This window comes from Micrasema longulum, unplaced genomic scaffold (genome assembly GCF_059751315.1).
Source record: "Micrasema longulum isolate JH-2025_06_02 unplaced genomic scaffold, ASM5975131v1 h1tg000049l, whole genome shotgun sequence".
NCBI classification, from domain to species: domain Eukaryota; kingdom Metazoa; phylum Arthropoda; class Insecta; order Trichoptera; family Brachycentridae; genus Micrasema; species Micrasema longulum.
Window position 1 is genome coordinate 437,696 of NW_028277256.1, and position 20,404 is coordinate 458,099.

The window sequence follows — 20,404 nt, forward strand, 5'->3', positions numbered from 1 at the left end:
CAATAAATAGATACTCAATACATCAAAAACTATTGAGTCAGTTATTAAATAATTCATATTTTTATTAAGATCACATACAAACTTAATAAGATATGAAATACATAGTCGTACAATGTGCAAATCAAAACGTTTTTTTTTTCCTTTTTTAAAAAAAATTGCCTTTATTACTTAAACATATCATTTAAATCAATTTATTCCTATCTTCTAATCTTTATCTTTATTTTTGTGTATGTAAATTATTTTTTGTTTATTTTATTATATCTTATATGTTCTTATTTTCTCTTTTCTTTTCTTAAAAAAAGTAGTTTCTTTTGTTTAACTCAATTTTATTACTTTAACTCAATCTTTATTTTTATCTTTCACTAAACTTTATCTTTATTATTACTTAAATTGATTTTTCACACTTATTTTATATTATTTATGAAAGATGGTGGAGTTCTATAATTGAGGATATGTATAAAGAATGTTAGTAATGCTTACTTAAAAATTGTATGTATTCATGTTAAACTTCCAAATAAATAAATAAAATAAATCCAATAAACTGTAATAATTCGAGTGTTTTAAATGATACATAACGCAATTAATCAGTTCCATATAAAAATATAACATCAAAAATAAATACGGGTACCTTGATCCGTAAATAACTTAAAAGGGTTTCACGATTATACAGTCATAATTTTAGGATTTTTTTTTAAAATTTCATTTTCGTTATGAAAATATTTATGTACACATAAAGAAAATTTTAAGTCGATCAGGTGATTATTTTCGAAGTTACAAGCATATTTGTAAACACGTGTCAGAGCGTTTGAAGGTAAAAGGCTGGAGCTCCCTTTTATTTACCTGCATATTTAAAGCAAACGAGAGGGAAGAATGGTCCGCCGACAAAACCAACTCGAGTAATAAGAAGCTGCCGAAGGGTGTATTATGTGGCCCTGGAATAGACGACTCGATGTAAGTTGAGAATTTTTTTCCCTATGTAAAGTGCTTTTAAAACTTTAAAAGCGTTTTTCCCAAAACTGTGTTTTAAAGTCGGTGACTAAGATTTCTCGAAAACGACTAAACCGGTCAGTCTCAAATTTTAACACAAGCTTTTTATTTATTTGTTTGGGAAAAAAACAACCGTTTTTACAAATAATTCAAATTAGAAAATTAGGGTACATTGTAACTTCAATTGTAAAAACCGTCAATAATCATTTTCCACGGATTTGTAAGTTATTAATAAAAAATGTATACATTAAAATAACCCAAAAATTGAATAAAATTAGTTTAAAAGTTAAGTAATGTTAGAAATTCAGAAACTGCAAATAAAATATGTAAATATATTCAATAATAACAAAAAAGTAAAAATAAAAATTATAATTATAATAATTAGAATAAATACAAATAAAATACATATAAATGATAAATAAGTACATTTATAAATTTGTTTTTTAATAAGACAATAAAAATAAAATAAAACGAAGTATTTTTTTAGAAATTAATCGGCTTATTCTCAGGTTTTTTCTCACCGATGAATATTAATTTTTTTATGAACTACTTAAGAGCAAAATTTTCGTGAAAAATCGTTTTTTTTTAGAAGCCGCCATTAAAAAAATAAAACATTTTGCTTATTCCTTCAATCAATTACAAAATTATACAATACTATAACAAAATCCGCTTAGTTTTTTTTATTTTAGATAATCCAGTCCCAAGATATCGTGGTCACCGCAAGGCGCCTTTTTTGAGAAGAGCTCCTGGAGATCAGCTATAGCAGCTTTCAAAATTATTTTTACAAACAAAAAAAGGAGAATATAGTTAAAAGTTACCATAATATGTATACAAATTTTTACATTAATAATTTTAAGTATTCTCAGAAAAAAATCTTGAAACATTGCTATTATTGGGCCTTCTAATTGTATATAACTATTTACACTTGCCAACAACATGTATTCATCCTTCTAGGGAGTTTGATTGACAGATATTTCAAGAGGGATGGAGAGCCACCCTGTTCAATAATCTTTCAATCATATTTAATCTTAATTTACGACAACTTTCATCGACTTAATTTATCCAAAAAAAGTTCTAAAGAGATTCTTGCCTATAATTTCTATGATCTTAAATTTACGTCGCTACGTTTTATTATAGTATCACGTAATTCTGGGACTCATAATAATTCTGATCACGTTTTGAAGAAGTTGTTAGGGGCACGCGAAGATGACATTCTAAGTATGGCAATGAACTTGCCTAAATATTTGACATTTTACATGTATATTTACTCAGAATTCCCACTATGTACCTGCCACTAAAACGTGCATATAAATGAGATGTTTTTATTATGATTCGCGGTATGCACAGGTACAATAAAATGTCTGTTTTTTTTAAGGAAAACCGCACCTGTTGACAAGTACAAAGTTTTTACGCTTTTTAGAATTTGATACTGTCATAAAAATAATTTAAAAATAGCATTTGATTTTTAAAAATATTCACTGCTAACTTACGATGTTTAAATTTTAATCAATACAACTTAAAGATAATTAAAATTAACGTTGATAAACGTATAAATAAATACATACGTTCTATAAGGTGGGAAAAAAGAGAAGTTAAGGCGTTTCCACTGTCTTTGGCTGTTAAATATTTGCTCTTCTGTCTATGTTTTAACATCCAAATTCTTTTATTTTTAACATATTTTTAACAACAGCTGTCTAACATTAAATTTTTTGATTCGAACAGAGTATCTGAACATTATTTTTAGTATAGTTTATGGAGGATAGCTAATGGTTAAAAATTCCTTCTAAACAATCACTACATCCAATTATTCCAAATGACGCAACCGATTGGAACAGAGCAAAATATGTTGTCTTAATCACTCTGTAATCTAAAATACTACTTAATGAGTGGAACACGTGTATCTATTTCCTGTGTTTTTTTTTATTAAGATCACTTGCAATTTTAAAGCAATAAAGAACAAATAACTGTGATGTAATCCTTTTTGGTATAATTGATATAAGATGACGAATTTCCAAATTCTTATTATGACAAATAAATAATATTGATTGAACTGTTTATATTTATCTGAAAAATGAAATTGTTATCTTTTCATTTTCTTTAAATACATTATCAAAACGGAAAATAATCTAAATTTTATTTTTGAAGCACTAACTTTATGGTTAAAATCGGGTTGTGGTCCTGTGCCTAGTGTCTCGGACTCACGGACCAAAGGTCCGTGGTTCGAATCCCACTCTACCTCAACTCGATTCCATTATCTTATAGTGAGTTATTTACAACTCGTTTAAAATGGCCCTCAAAATTAAATATTTGGGTGAATCATAAGAACACAAATATTTATTTAAAAAAAATAAAGTAATAATAATAACAAAAATTAAATAAATAAAACAACTTTGTTTTAAACCACTAATTTTTTATTTTTTCTACCGACTGGTTTCAAATCTGTACAAGCTTATTTATCAAGGTATATTTAAGTAATGAATTATTTCCTATTTTATTTTATCAGTATGATGCAGAGTATAGAACTAATAAATCAAGTATATACCAACTAAACTATAACTGCGACTCAATTAACATTGGAAAAACTAAAAAAAACTTTAATGGTGGAGAACACTTAAGGTGCCTAAATAATAATAATTTTTCGGAATTCACAAACCATCAAATAGAAAATAATCAAAATGCCAATAAAGACATCGTATTAAAAGTTCTTTATTGTAAAAATAAAATATTAAAGTTAGACAACTTGAAAATCTTAGAAATTAAGCGATTCATAAAGAGAAAAAAATAATTAATAACAAAAAAATAGCATTTCCTTAAGTCCACTCCTGTCTAGTTTTAAGTGTATCCATCTCACATTACCATCCTTACAAGTCAAAAAGACTTGATTTTACAAAGCAAAATTCTGATTAAATCAAATAGGTTATAATTCATTGGTCGAGCATACCTTGGTAAAGAAGCTTTGAAACCGGTCGGTAGAAAAAATAAAAAATAAGTGGTTAAAACAAAAAGTTGTTTTTATTTATTTTAAGGGGAATAATCTAACTATTTTAACTGAATTATAAAGATATGTAGCTATGACGTAATCGAGGTGATTTTTATATTTCATAAGGACGAACTTTCCCTTTTACAAGTAAATTATAGCCAAAAATATTGAATGGAATGTAATCATAATATAACAACTTGATATGTTTTATATTATACCAACACGATGACTAATTTCTCACGACTTTATTGTACAATTTAGTTCTTCTATACACCTTTATTATATATGTATGGCAAAATATCTACTCAGATCCTATAATAGCATAATGTGGTACCGAAGATGGGATTTTAATTACGTCATATATTAATTTTAACAACGAATCGTGATTTGAGTTGGTAATAAATAAAACTATATGGTTATAAAACATCTTGTGGCGAACCCAAACAAAAATGAAATATTTGCCATAATATTATCATTATTATTCAAATAAGTTAGTGAAACTTCGGAATGGATGTTCACGGTAATTTAAGTATTTATTTAACTTTTTTATAATCTCTTCACATTCTTAGGTTTTTAAGTCCTGACTATAGTCCTTAAAATAAAGCTTGATTAGAATGACAGCTGTAAAACTAATTTCATTAGTGATGGGAAATTACTGATCACTGATCAAATCGATTTTATCAGTTATTTCACGCAATCATGAAACTCTGTTTCCGAAAATTGATATAAAAAACGCAAAAACAAGCCTATTGTAGTGTGTTGAACACAATTATTCACCAAAAAATTTATACTTTTTTCATGAACAACATCGAACGAATTATTTTTTTATTCGATCAATTTACATAGATCAATTTGTCCATCATCTCCAACGTTTTTGCAAAATGATGTAAGAACGTCGTTAATAATTAGGTTTATTTTAGTTTTAAAGCTGATTTCATATATTAATGTTGATTTATGTTTCAAGCATTGTAATGAAAAAATAAATTAACACGCCAGATACAAATTAATTTTCATGTGTCAATATAAATAACTTCTTTGACGTTACTACAAAGTTATGTCGTCACTTTTTCTGACAACTGTCATTCTAATCATGTTACATTTTAAGGACTATAGCTAGGAATTTCTTGTGCTAAGGCAGGACCTTTTTGGTTACATATATGTTTTCATTGGATGATGTTAAAATTGCATTTCTTTAAAATAAAAGACAGGTTGACACTAATCAACATAGTTTGAAAAAGCAACAACCGGTTTCATCGCTTTTGTGACATCGTCAGACTAGTATGTTTTTAAAGAAGTTCAAACTGTATACTGGCTGTGAAATTTACGTATGTGTGGAGAGGGGTATTTTATAAATTGAAGGTGTTATTCTGATAATGTTTATGATTTGTGGGTTCTGTCAAATATCAATTATGTTAATATTGAAAATATTAAAAAAGTCTCGTGTAAAGGAGGTTACTAAATTTGTGGGGAAAACACTTTTTTTTTTTTTTTTTTTAATCGATTTTAAATATTTATATATTTTACAGTTAGTTCTAATAAGTGAAAGGAAATATACAGGAAATTGGATATAAAAAATGTTTTCTTAAAAACGCGGTAAAAATCAGAGCATTTAATTGTATGAACACTGAAGTTTCTCGAAAATGTATGAAAAAATTCATAAACATGATTTCAATGTGAACTACATTGAACTACGTCACAAATTCATCAACCAATGATAGAGTGCTGTGCAAGATTTCCGGTTTCAAAAAAATCAACTCACCATCAGCAAAACTCATCGACTAGAACCCACAACAAAAAAATTGCAAAACCTAAAAAAACAATAGCGCATCTAATACGATAAATAAAAAATATATTTATTTTTTTAGCTTTGTTCGATAGTCTATTAACAAACGAAAATTTTTTAAAAACCATTGATCTTCCTCATTGTGTATAATTTTATCATTTTCTGAGCTAACATTAAAATTATAGTATGAAGGCTGTCTGAAGATATTTACTCAGTAAAAATCAAATGCCGCCTATATAATGCCCGCATAGCACCTATTCTCCTCTCCGGATGCGAATCGTGGCACCTCAACAAGTCCTAAAAAAGCAAAAATCTGAGTTTTGGGTGTCTCAGAAGAATCTTGGGTGTGCGGTGGTTTGACTTTTTGAGGTAATAAGAGAACGGATGCAGCAAACTTCGGTGACAACTGTCGTCAAGCGGAAGCGATACGGTTTGCTAGGCCATATACTGAGCATGCCTCCTGAGAGCCTTAACCACGCTTGCCTACTTTACAAGGCATCAGGTTCTTGACGTCCTAGACGTCCACTGCTAACTGAGATGCATGGAGGCTCTTTGTGAATACCATATGCTCCAACTAGGGAGCGGATATGGAATGATGATGAATATTAACATTAATTTTAAACCCCTTTTTCCTTAACCCAAATTCCTAAATGTTAGTTGAATGCGTTTTTGGTAATTATGATTTATCTTTGTGTTACCTATAATTAAATGTACCTAATGTATTATTGTAATAAATTCATTTTGTATTTCACGCAAACAAACGACGATCAGCTTTCCTTACTCCTTCAATAACACCCCTATCTCTAAAACAAATAGTCAAATTCGCGACTTAGGTGTTATTATTAATACGAAACTAACGTTTAATATTCATATTGAATCAGTCCTGAAAAAAAAAATTGAATGGTCAGACTTATCATGCGGGTTTTGAAACCATTTAAACATGCAGAGACATATTATGAAAAACTTTACAAAACATTAATTTGTTTGTTTCCAGCTAAAATACTATACTCCTATTTGGTCACCTCATTATAATGTTAGCATTAATAGACTTGAAAGGGTCTAACAAAAAAATATTTAAAGAGGCCGAAAACCGGTTAAACCTTCTTAACTTCTCTAACTATAAAATTTAAATTTGTAAGTGAAAATTCTTGATGGAAGTTCATTGTAATTTATTATAGAAATAAAAGACGGGTGATACTTTAATCCACAAGTTTGGAATATCCAGTGACCGGTTTCATCGCTTTCACGACATCTTCGAGACTGGTCTCGAATATGCGACTAACAATATATTTACCTAGGCTGATATTTTTTATGACAATGTACGTAAATTTAGGTCAAAAATCATAGAAATATTGAGAGAAGCAGATATTTAACTTTATTATTATCCACATTTTTTTTCAATCCTTTTCTTCGTTGTATTTAACATAATTTAAATTATTGTATTAAGTGTAAAAAAAATTTTTGGTGTGTGCCTGAGTATCCTACACTAATATACAAAGAAATCGTACAAATACAAATAAATAAATAATTCCCATCTTAAAACACCGCATAGATTTTACCGAGAGTTCAAGTAGAAATATAGTTATGGTTTGAATTATCTCATTATTTTAAAGTCATAGTTCAGATTGTGAATCACGGAGTTGTTATGGCAACATTACGCTGGATTGATAGGTGATCAGAAAATACGTTTTGATTCGTTGTTGCAACAAAAGGCTTGCTACAAATACGTGCAGAACTTAGTAATCAAATATGCACATAAGCACCAAGGTTGCAATGTACCGAATAACTTAGGCCTTTACTAATACTTTATACCTACGTAGTTGGAAATCGTTTCGATGACTAAGTAGTGACATACTTGTTTAGATACAATAACTTATTGTTAGATATCCATACAAATATTATAAATGCGAAAGTGTGTCCGTTTGTTTGTGTTTTCTTCACGTCACAACTGAGTGACCGTTGGGACGTGAAGGAAACGGGAAAGGAAGACATATTTTCACAGGTCACGGTGGGCACATGAGCTACCTGCATCGCTTCAAGCTCTTCGAGATCGACAGCTACCCATGCGACGGTGAAACTCCTCAAGATGTCCCTCACCTGTTGATGCATTGCCCCTTTTTCAGCTTTCAAAGACAACAGCTGGAGGCGCGATGCAGAAGCCAGGGTGAAGATCTTTGCGACACCCCATCGTTGACAGGTAATAAAGAACTCACACGAGAGGTAGTATCATACATGATCAATATAGTGCAGGAAATTGGTAAAATAAACCAAAGTAGGGAATAAAATGCCGAACACTCTTCTGGTGGAGTGGAAGGCCGGTTGACAACTGTCAACAGGCCGGCTTCTCCTGAAGAGTTTTAAGTGGTTTCCTCTCCACATGAGCAAATGCTGAGAAGTACTTGATTGGCCCACATTAGAATATCCTTCCTGATTCTAACAGTTTAGCTAAAATAATGTAATATAATAGCAGAAAAATCCTCTTTTTGAAATAAAACCTTATATATTATAAGCAAGGTAAAAAATAATGCAACTCCAATTATTTTTTATTTTTTTTAAACTGAGAGACCATTTTTCTCTTGAATGCCCAAACGTCTATATTACCTTCCATTTTAACTTCCATATGTCTATGGACAGAATAATTGGTCTGTTGAACAGCCTACCGAGAGCGATGGATCTTTTCCATGCTGGGATTACTATTTTTACACTATTTCTCTCTGACTATGTATCATAATGTGTATTAGTGAATTATTCGTCATTGTTTACTATTGTTTTTATGGACATTAATAATCTATTGCGCATTTTTTTAACGTGTTTTTGTGATTACCTAATTATACAATTCAATGTGTTAACAGTATGTTGTTGAATCTGTACAAAAAAAAATCCTAGACTTTTATCACAAAAATGTCAATTGAGCTCCACACTAAATAGTTACGAAAAGAGACTTCAACATTTTAACTTTAAAACTCTAGAAACTAGAAGAAACGGAAACGACTTGTTATATTTATATAAGATTGTAAATGGTAAATTCGAAAATTTAAGCTGTTTAAGCAATATAAAAATAAATGTTCCTAATAGTCATACCTTAAGAAACCTAAAAACATTCCACATTGATTAATTTAAGAATAATGTGTCCTTCTTCAATCCAGAGTCAAGAATGCACAGATTATACAACACCATTGAAAACGTAGAGATCGACATTTTTGACACTGGATTGTTAAGGTTTAAGAAGTGTATACAAAATGCGTTTTTATATTGATACATGATTTTTTTATGAATTGTTTTTATTAGTTTTGTATTAATGATTTTTTTTTTTTTTAATTTAATTTTGATATTTTTTATTGTTAATTTTATTTCAATACGTACTTTATTCATGTTTATTTTATTATTAATTCGTACAATTTTCGCGATTTCTTTTTTTTTTTTAATAATTTGTATTTAATTTAATAATTTATTTTGCTCATTTTATTTTATATGTAATTGATGAAAAAATAAGTATTGTCTTTTTTTAATTGGTTCAATAATTATGTCTATTATGTAATATTTTTTATTGTTTGCAAACTAAATAAATGAATAAATTAACATTGTAATTGGCAGTAGTGCTGTATTGTACATCTAAATAAATAAAATTAAAAATACCTTCTCGAAAATATTTTTTGTTTTATGTTGCAATAAGTTTTAATCAAAAAATAATAAATATAGATAATTTGCATGTAATTATTTAAATTCCTTACTGAACAAATTTTTTTATGGCCATCAATTCACATTTTGGGAACGCTTTCTCATTTCATAAATTACCGCAGGTGTAACATAATAAAATATTTATGTTAATTGAACAAGTCAATTAAAATGTTTTATTTCCACCTGTTTACTTTTCAATGTAAACGGGTATTTAACGAAGATAAATTATTGTGAATTGTGAGGTGTGTCTGTACTTTTATTAAACCGACAAAAAAAACGACAAAATATTACAAAAAGTGTTGTTGTCATGTTTTCGGAACTTGAAAGCTTCCGAAAATGGGTATGAACACATGTACCGTAAACAGATAAGCGTTGAAATTTTTCACGGAGGTATATAAGAGCGTTAGGACTATGAAGTAATAATAATAAATACCCTTACACATATTTACCATTTATTTATTATAATTCTATATTTTATTGAAGGTAGTGGAGGATGCTAAAGAAGCAACCTTAATCCTATTTTAATTGCTGAAAAAATATTTAAAAAATAATTATACAAAAACTTAGAACCTGTTCAAATTTAATATTAAAAAAACACAGCGTATCAAAAAATATCAATATTGAGGCATAAGATGTTAACATAGGTTCTTTACTTTAACTTTAAAAATTACCATCAAAAACAAAAAAAAATTAAGTATACGTCATTCGAATGAAAATTCTCTGCTCTTCAAGACATACTCGTTACGTTTGCTTTTGCGTCAAACATATTCTTTTAATTTATAACAAGCCTTCAAAATGGATTGCCAAGTAGACGAAAGTCAGCATTTTTGACACTTCTTTCTGTTCGCGTTCAATTGAGTAAATAAAGCTGCCAAAGCTGCTCGCGATATTTGCGCAGTGTACGGTGAAGATGCTATGAATTATTGACTAATTTGTTGTAAAAATAATGAAGGAGAATACATTATTGACTCTTCCATTGAACTTTAATTTTAAAAGAATCGGTATTGAATAATTTTAATTGACTTAGACTTTCAGCATTTACTTTTATTTTTTAAGCAAACAATTTTTAACGCTCTTCGAAAATTCAAAATCAGTCTTTTCAGATAGCAAAAGACACCATTGAAAATGAAAAAAAAATCAAACAAAGTGTAAAATAAAAAATATAATAAAAAACAATGGGAACGATTTTCCCTCTTAAACATCCAACCAGTTTGATAACTTGGAGAGGTACGAGTAATAACGTGTATTTTTTTTTTTATTAAATTGTGTATTTTTATTTATGATACTTTTGTTTTTATTTTGTATTTTATATCTATTTCAGTTAAATTTAATTTACTAAAAAGAAATGAGTACTTATTAACGGGTATTTAATTTGCAATAATGTTAATCTGTTTAATACAAATGTTTGTCGGCCAAATCTTTTTGTTTAGAATTTGGATTATTTTAATATTTCTTTACTAAATATTATGCGTATTTTTTTCATTATCATTCAATCTTTGTGTTTTTATTATGTGTTAAATATAAAGATTTTTTTTTTTTTAAATAATTAGTTTACAAGATTTTTGTACGTGTTATTTAAACCACTGTTGTCTTACAAAAAAACTTATTTTGATATCGCTCAAAATAAATATATAACTCATTACTCCAACGAATTTAAATCGATGCTTTTTTAGGCTTTAAAATAACTATTCTTTAGTGAATTTAAAAAGAGGTTTGTTTTATCACTCGTTAATATTTTTTGGCTCCACAGACGCTCACTGAATGAAAGTTTAACATGAAACTTAACAAAACATTAAAAAATATATTATAACGAAAGACATCAAAAACGCTGCAAATTAAATTTATCAACAAAAAATTGCACAAAGTACTTAAGTCATTAACTCATGAATCATAGAAATTTCTCCGCAAAGTTACCTGGTAAAATCGTGCAATGAATTGTTTGTGCTTAGTATAAAGCAATGTCAAGAATTTCTAATCAAATGTTCAGTCAAGGCTAATATTGTCATGATGCATACATCAGTATTTAATTTGAATGCTTTTAATATTTACCTAATTATTTTCATTTTCTAATGTAATTAACTGTCTTGTACAATGAAAGGTAGGATGATTAAAGTTAACTCTGGAGGGCTCTAGTACTGCAGAGACCCGATGGAGCTAGGCAATCGAGCACTAGCAGAGAAGAGAACCTATTTTACTGACGTATATAGTCTCTGTGAGTAGCTTCACATGTGAATAAAATATTGGAACATATCCACAGACAAATACCAAATCTAAACAGATCCCTTGCGAGCTAAATTATAATTTTTATAAAAAGATTTGGTCATACATCGAAAACGATCGATTTTACAAATTATTTAAAATTGTCTTTCTTATTATTAACGTAAAAATTAGATATTAACATAAGCTGCGTCATTCGGTGTATTTTTTTTTGTGTTTTCTTGTTTTATACATTTGGAAAAAAAACGGATACAACTTATGTTGACACCAACAGATAAGTCAACAATGTATTCGCTTTTATTATTTTACAACAAATGAGTGGATAATTCATGAAATCTTCACTGTACGCTGCGCAAATATCACGATCAATTTTGGCAGCTTTGTTTCCTCGATTGATTGCGAACAGAAAAAGGCGTCGAAAATGCTCACTTTCATCTACTCGAAATTTCACTTTAAAGACTTGTAATCAAATAAAATAGTTTATGCAAACACAATGTCTTACGGAGCAGAAAATCTTCTTTTGAATGGCGCATAACCTTTACCATTATTTTTTTAACCTTCAGTGGTCATTTTCAAATCTGAAAGAAACGGATACAAGTTAACACCCTATATTATTTGAAACCATTTCTAACTAGCCATAAACAACAACTGTGTTTGGAAATATAAACCAACTTGTGATAGAGTTGAGTTCGAATCTCGGGTATCTGGTGAGTCCTCGACACTACACGGGACTACAATACGGTTTGATTAAAATACAGATTTATTTATTTATTTTGAAACTGAATGCATAGAAAATATGTGCCAAATAAACGAGTGTGTACTCGTATAAGTTACTTGACCGGAACCACATTCCAAGGGCTTAATTCGTATTGAAGTCTTGCTACGGCAAATGTTATTGCAAAACGGACTGCAAACAAAGAAAACCGTTTTATATTTAATTGGAAACTAAATGTATACAGTGAAAAAATATACAAACTACTAGTAATTTAAATGTAAAATTGTCAATTTTAGGATGCGCAAGACCGTGAACTTTTAAAACCTGGCTGTATTGAAAGTTTTTTTTAGTATTTAAAATATGTTCAATTAAATATTGAATAAGATGTACTGAATTTCAAAACTATATTTAGATGGCGGAGGGAGCGGCTAGCGGCTATTGCTCGGAATCACGGTGAGGGATACCAAAGCCCCGATTACCATGGGTAGTTAACACAGGCATCTTCAGTTACCAATTATGAAAATGTGAATACTTGTATAAAATTTAAAGTATCTATTTCAGCATTATGTAATTGAGACTGACTGTATCAAATGAAAAAAAAACATTAAAATGTGCCTACAGAAAATTTCATTTTATTTTATGAACAACTATATAAACTTCCCATTATAATCGGGAAGTCTAATATCAAAATTGTTTAACGTTTTGGAGTAAAACTAAGTATTTGTGTTTGGTCTAATAAGAAACATTATTTGAAAACGTTGAAATTTTTCCAAAACGTTATTATGAATGAAAACGACGTCGCATATATAAAAATAACAGTACTGCGTTTTTCAAGCAAACAAAAATAATCTAAAATGATCATTTTTCATCCAATCGAAAAGTTTAAATCTTCTTATTTCACCAATGAAAATAAACAAAAACACAACCAATACATTGTTTGAAAATGCCCTAACAAGGCGAAACAATTGTCACGAAGTTTTTGTTTTTATATTTTTATATTTGTAAAAATAAAATAAAGTGTTCAGTAGACTCAAATCAGTGTTTGATTTCTAATATTAAAGTTTAAATATGGAGTTCTACAAAATAAACACCAAATAATCAATATATAAAAAATACTTAAAATCTTATTTTATTTCGTAGTTTTATATTTTTACGTGCGATGCATTAAGATAATATGAATACAAATATTCGCATTTTCGGATTGGTGAGTTTTTCAAGGATTAAAGTATAAAAACATACAGAATTCTTTGTCATTTTTTATGGTTTTATCGTATTTAAATAATTTATCAATAAGGAAGTATCCGTTTTGAATGAAAATACGACATTGTTCAAATAAACGAAACTGTTTGAAAGAAAAGGTGTCATTGACAAAACGTCGTTACAATGTCATCTAAAAACATTTTAAAGTTATATTTTTAACCGGATAGTTTTCTAAATGAAAAATATATATAACTTGAATCTCTTCACAACAATAAAGGTTTCAGCTCTTTAACTTCACTAAAATCAACAAATGGAAGAATTGAAGGAATATAAATGTTCAAACATGGGCAAAATGGTGAATGTTACACAGTGTGCAAAGTGGCCACTTAAACCAGCCAATGACAGGTCATAAGCCCTGTAAATGCCTAGACTTCCATATTCCCTTATTTAAGGTATTCTCCATTCCTGTTGTAATTTGTTAATACATAACTACATTTATTTTATTATAAAAATATAGGCGAACTGACGCGACGTACAGATTTTCTTTTTAAATCTTTTATTTTTTATAAAAAAATGATTTATCGTAAAATTATTTTAATGCCGATTTTTTAGTACATTTTAATTTGATATCGTGTTAATTATTTTTCAGAAAAAGTTTATGTAAAAACAATCTCAAATAAAAAATTAATAAAATTAAAAACCTTTTAAATATGCTTACCCTTTACTATGCTCTACTATAATATATTTTTCCTTTGTTATACGTTTTGCACAAATTAGCTACGGTCATTAATAAAAAAATTAAAAAATTCATGCACGCTTTATTAAAAAAAAGACGGTTTGAGAATAAACGAGTAAACTGCCATTTATTTATCGCATTTGGGTATTTTTTAAGACAATATTTGTTTTTTTTTTTTAACATGTTTGTCTCAATTTCGTCTACCTACCTAATTACGAATGAAATGTCAAAAACGCGACTTAACAAAACTTTTGAACAGATATTTGTTTCTGTGAAATAAACAACAGAGCTGGGCACTGAGAATAATATGGAAAATAATTGAGTTGTAAATCGTTTAATCTTATTTAAATACAACTTCAACAATTTTATACAATTCAAAGGTTCAAAGAAGATGGCCGCTTGGGCGTTTTAACCACACGCCTAGTCGCTTCGGATTTCGCCAAATTCAATGAATGTTTTGCTATGTGAAGTTGAGTACTTTCAAATTGATAAAATTATTAAACAATAGTCGATTGTTACTGGGTACATAAATTCTGAGATGAGACGCCGAGATTCTGGGTGTATGGAGATCATCTTATTATTGGAAAGGATTGCCTCGGGGCAACGGAGAGAAAGTCAAACAGACTTATGTAAGTGCCGGCCGCAGGTATGTATAACATGGTAGCCACTTTAGAGTGACGTCATAACACGTATTTCAGACTGTAACTACAAGTTTGCAGATGCGTGTGAAATAGAACCAGTACCTGACATGTGTTTTTGGCTTAATTTTATTGAAAAATATTACATGACCACAAAATATTTAAAAAAATCGTAACAAAGATAATTCCCTTAATGTTACTTAATTATTTGTATAAAACCACTTTTCAATTTTCCTAAGTCCACCGGTTTCAAGACGTACCGTCTTTAACATTTGGTAAAATGTTTAACCACAAAGTTAATGCTTTAAATATTAATAAAATATAATTCATTCTAACTTTAATTATAATAATAAAGACTGGATTCTACTCCCTGGGGAGCTGTTTATATTAATATGAACAGAGATGAAGAACATTTAAGAGAAGGTAATATAGAATTCCACGCAATGACCTGTCAATGGCTGGTGAAATATATAGCTCTCCATGAAGAAATATAGAAACTGAAAAAACAACATTTTCAGTTGTTGCCTAGTATGTAGGTGAAATAATTCAATTAGGTGCATCTCACCCGCATAAATAAAAGTTTCAGCTCTTTAACTTCACGAACATCAACAGATGAAAGAATAAAAGGAATACAGATGTTCAAATATGGGCAGAATGGTGAATGTTACACAGTGGGTAAAGTGGCCACTTAAACCAGCCATTGACAGGTCATAAGCCCTGTAGATGCCTGGACTTCTATATAACCTTCTCTTAAATGTTCTTCATCTTATTTGTAATATGTTGATGTAATAATAAAAAAAACGTATGTAGTTTTATTCCACTTTGTTTATGAATTTTTACCAGTGACCGACATCGTCAGACCCGGTCACTGGTAAAAATTACAAATAAAAAAAACCATATAAGTATTTTTATTATTATAATTAAAATTGCAGTTACACCAAGAAATGTCAGTAGAAAAACTCACTTAAACTTTCATATGATATTTAACGCGCCTAGTAAGTAAAAGACCGATTGAGGGCATTTCAAAAGTGAATAGTATAATTAATTATATTACTATTACGCATTGTTAAATAGTAAAAAAAATAATGTTTTATATTATTTTTGTACCGTGTAAAAAGAGGTACCGGTGCAATGTATTAATTATTACTCCAATGAACACCGGACTATTTGAGAGTTCTAATAAAAATAACGTAATTTTTTATGTAAAATTGAATTTATTTACAACAAAAAGTAAGTTTTCATGCCATATTTGCTACTTGTTTACCACATGATAAAATCGGGTGTTTACTATTTGTATATTACAAATGTATAGTCGAAAATGTTCTGTATTTGAATAAGGATTTGTTCGTTATACTTCTAACCTCAAATTCAAAAGCCTATTAAGTGTAAAGATTTTTAGTGTACTTGTGGACAGATTCTGGAGAATAGAAAATGAAGATAGTTTTCTGTCATAATTGCTATACCATTTCATAGGAATCCAATTCTAAAGAATTTTATGAATTATAACTACGTTCAAAATATAAACAATATGTAATTGGTTTTCGTCTTCTTACTTTTTTTCTGTACCTTTCTACCAATACATATTTTTTTGTGTTTTTTTTTATGACAATGTAAGATTTTTAATGCTGTTAAAACTCTTTTAAGGCACAAAAAAAAATCCACGTATCCACAGGTACACTCATATGTGTGTACCTGTAGACAAAAACGTAACTTTTGTGAAAATTGCTATAAAATAAAATGGTGCTTTTTCAAAATTTTTAAAAACTAGTGAGCCATAGGCAATAAAATTATAAAATATCTATCTCTGTAAAACATAAGAGAAAGAATATAACGAACACAAAAAAAATGTCTGAAAGACACAACTTGCCCCGATTTTTCCTATATTATTTGATTGAGAATTTTTTGATCTTACAAAACTCCGTAATAAAAAAACATAATATAATTTGCTACTTTGGTACGCTAAATTTATTATGATCTTCATCATCCCCCTATCAGCGCACGATTATAAATAGTGCATTAAAGTACCCGGCATTAAATAAAATTCATCAGGCTTAAGAATGAGACTGCCGACTTTGTAAAGCGTCGTCTCTGTCCCAGGAGTTCGCATGTATGTATGACAAAGACGACGCTCTACAAAGCCGCAGTTTGCCGATTACGCCGGCAGTCTCTTTCTTAAGCCCGATGTACTTTACTTAATTCCGGCACTGTACACTGGTACACTAACTGCTGTGTAATTGGAACATTTGCCACATAAAGCTAAGGTGATCAGTCTTATACTTCAGGTGCCAGTCGAAGAACAAGGAAATATTCCAGTGTAGAACCACCTTCAAAGCCAACATTTCACGGCGTAATGATTTATGATTTCTTCCAGCATCTTCCCGTAATTACTTTTATCTCCTGATTCGGGGCGTTTGCTTACTTCGATGTAAATTTTTAAAACAAGAATAGAAAAGTTTGAAAGTCGTAAAAATTTATTGCGATATGTGCTGACCCTTTTTACTCTCTGCCCGTGCAGGATTTAATTTTTAAATGCTTAGAGTATAAACCTACTCAGTTGTTTATACTCTAATACTGAATCTCGGAATTATAATTTTCTCTCAGGGAAATAAAATTAGTTCCTTATTTTCCGACAAAAATTTAAAAATGAATCAGAAGAATATCTTTTGATTCCCTTCCATTAAAAAGTTTCATTTTCAATCGGTTTTTATTATAAAATTAATGTTCTAACATTTTTGTAATATTTTTTTACAGTGCCTTTAAAATGAAATACGTCTTTTTTTGTTATTATTATTATGGATAAAGCCCAAATTTCGTAATATAATCATCAACGGCACATTACAAATCCGTAAAATGTAAATGTTGCCTCCTTATATTATTTTATTCTGATAAAACAATTGCATTATCTTAAATTTACAAAAGCAAAAACAATTCTTAAAAAAATATGCTAATTTTAGAAACCATTTTGAATAAAATCTTTATGAAAATTTCAGTACTTCGTCAATAAATTGCTAATTGGCAAATCAAAATGATTTTTTTTAGAAATTAAAGACGCGTAATGCTTAAATCCACAAATTTAGAAAAACAATGATTAAATTTCCTGGCATCCTCGAGACTATTATGTATTTTGATAAATATATTTATATTTATTTAAAAAAATAATATATTTATCAAAAACAGAATAAAGAGAACTCAAAATTTTGCAATAGTAATAGAATTTAATTATTTTTGTTTGGAGGACCTTTAAATAATGAGTAAAGGGGAAAACAAGAATTTATTTTATCAAAAAGAAGACCCACAACAATATATTAAAACAACATTACCTTGACATTTGAAGGGTGATTTTTACAAGTGATCTTAGTCAAAAAAGATCATTTAGAGAAAAACGGTTACTTGTGTTTTTATCCCGTTTTTATAAGATCAAATTATTTTTTTGTATTTGACATGTTAAAGCGATTTTAGACTCCAGTGATGCAATCAAATCACTGAAATACCCTAGGTAATTTGCCATTATGAACATTATTATTCAAATAAGGATATTTGATGGCGTTTCAAAGAAATATGTGAATTTTTAAAATAGTATCGGATTTAGTGAAAAAAATCTTACTGGTTATGCAGCTTTTAATTGTGATAAATTATTGGCATTCTTACTTTAAAATTTATAAACTTTTACTAAAGACTATAAAAATCACTCTTTATTTGTATTTAATCCATTACCCTTTGTAAAAGGGTCCTTCAGGCAAAAATAATTTTAATCAATTACTATTACTTATATAATTTTGATTGCTAACTCCATACCGTTTTTACATAAATAAATTTCATTTTATTATAAAAATGCCAGTCTTAAAGACGTCACGAAATCGATAAAACAGGTCACCGGTTATTTCAATTTCGTGGATTGAAATATCACTCGTCTTTTATTTCTATAATATTAAATTTGACGATGAACTTTCATTAATATTTTACAGAAATAAACTTGAATGTTTTATCAAAATAATATTTTTTTACTCCAAAACAGTTTAATACATTGCTTACAAATTATATTATGTAACATTACGGTAGAACTGTGCTCGTTTGAGGATTTAATGTTTTACGCCTGGTACTACGCAATTTCTTAAACAGCGCTGCTAATATAATTGGATGGATTAGGCGTTTGCTTTTAGCGTTGACTAAAATGAATAATTTTACAAATTTTATTTATAAATGTACCTAGTATATTTTTTAATGCTTACAGTATACAAATACATATATTTAAAAACACGATTCATTCAAAAAGTTTAGAGGAGACGCGGTGGCTGAGAATTTATATGAATAAGTCTACGAGTAACTTTTATTTATTATTAAATATAATTTATAATGGAAAAAAAAAAGGATAAATAAATAAATAATGCTTTGTCTCTCACTCTCTCACAAATGTCTTCCCGATACCGTGCAAAAAAGACAACTGCACACCGGACTGATTATGCCTAACTAAAACCGACAAAATCGATGTTACGTTGTCTCGTTTTCCAAAAACTGAACTAATTCGATTGTTTTTTTTAAAGAAATGGTATCAGAATTAAATTTTCTGTGTTGATACCTTTAACTTTAAAAAAAATAGATATAAGAATTGTATACTGTACGTCCGAAGACGCAGATAAAACTAAGTGCTTTTACGGGTTTTTTAGATGGTCTTAATTCCCATAATAAACTATTTATCAAAATAACAAAAATAAATGGATACGTCGATAATAAATGTCCATAGGGTGTAAAAAAAGTTACGTAACTAAATCTTGACAAAGAAGCTTGTTTGCTTTGAAACCGGTCGGTGAAAAATAAAAGTTAGTGGTTTAAAACAAAGTTGTTTGATTTATTTTATTATAATGAATAACCACAAAGTTAATGCTTCAAATATAAACTTTATATAAAATGCATACTACCTAAAATTTTCATGAAGAAACAGATGCTCGGTGTATGCCTAAGAGACAATAAGAAATGAAGAAATAAAGCGCCGAACCGGAGTCGAATATATCGTGGATCGTACTGCAAAATTAAAATGGCCGTGAGCAGGACATTTGGCGAGGCAAAATGATGGCAGACGGACACCCAGAATAATAGAGTGGTGACCATGGGCAAACAAAAGAAATGTTGGAGGGCCACAAAAAAGATCGGTAGATAATATTGCCTCGAAAGCCGGTAAAACATGGGTAATAAAAAAAAAGGAAGGAATGGAGACGTTTGTATCCAGCAATGGAGAGAACAAGTCTAAAGAGAAAAAGAAAAATAATTTTCTATGTATGTTATCAACAAAAACCTTCATAGTTTATCAGAGAATAATAGTATGTGTACCTATGTATAAATAGAATAAACAAATTGTAAGACAAAAATTTAAAAAACAAACAAAAAATGCAACAAAAATTCTATGTGTATCCTCGTTTTAAGACATTTTTTGTGGAAAATATATTTTTTTAAATCGAATAAAAATAAGCATGAA

At 28.8% G+C, this 20,404-nt stretch overlaps 1 protein-coding gene across 1 annotated transcript in view; it reads right to left on the reverse strand.

Moving 5' to 3' along the window:
• Cht6 (Chitinase 6) overlaps nt 1-20,404 on the reverse strand; it is a 224,199-nt gene that overhangs the window by 50,705 nt on the left and 153,090 nt on the right. The gene's annotated exons all lie outside the window — the stretch shown is intronic.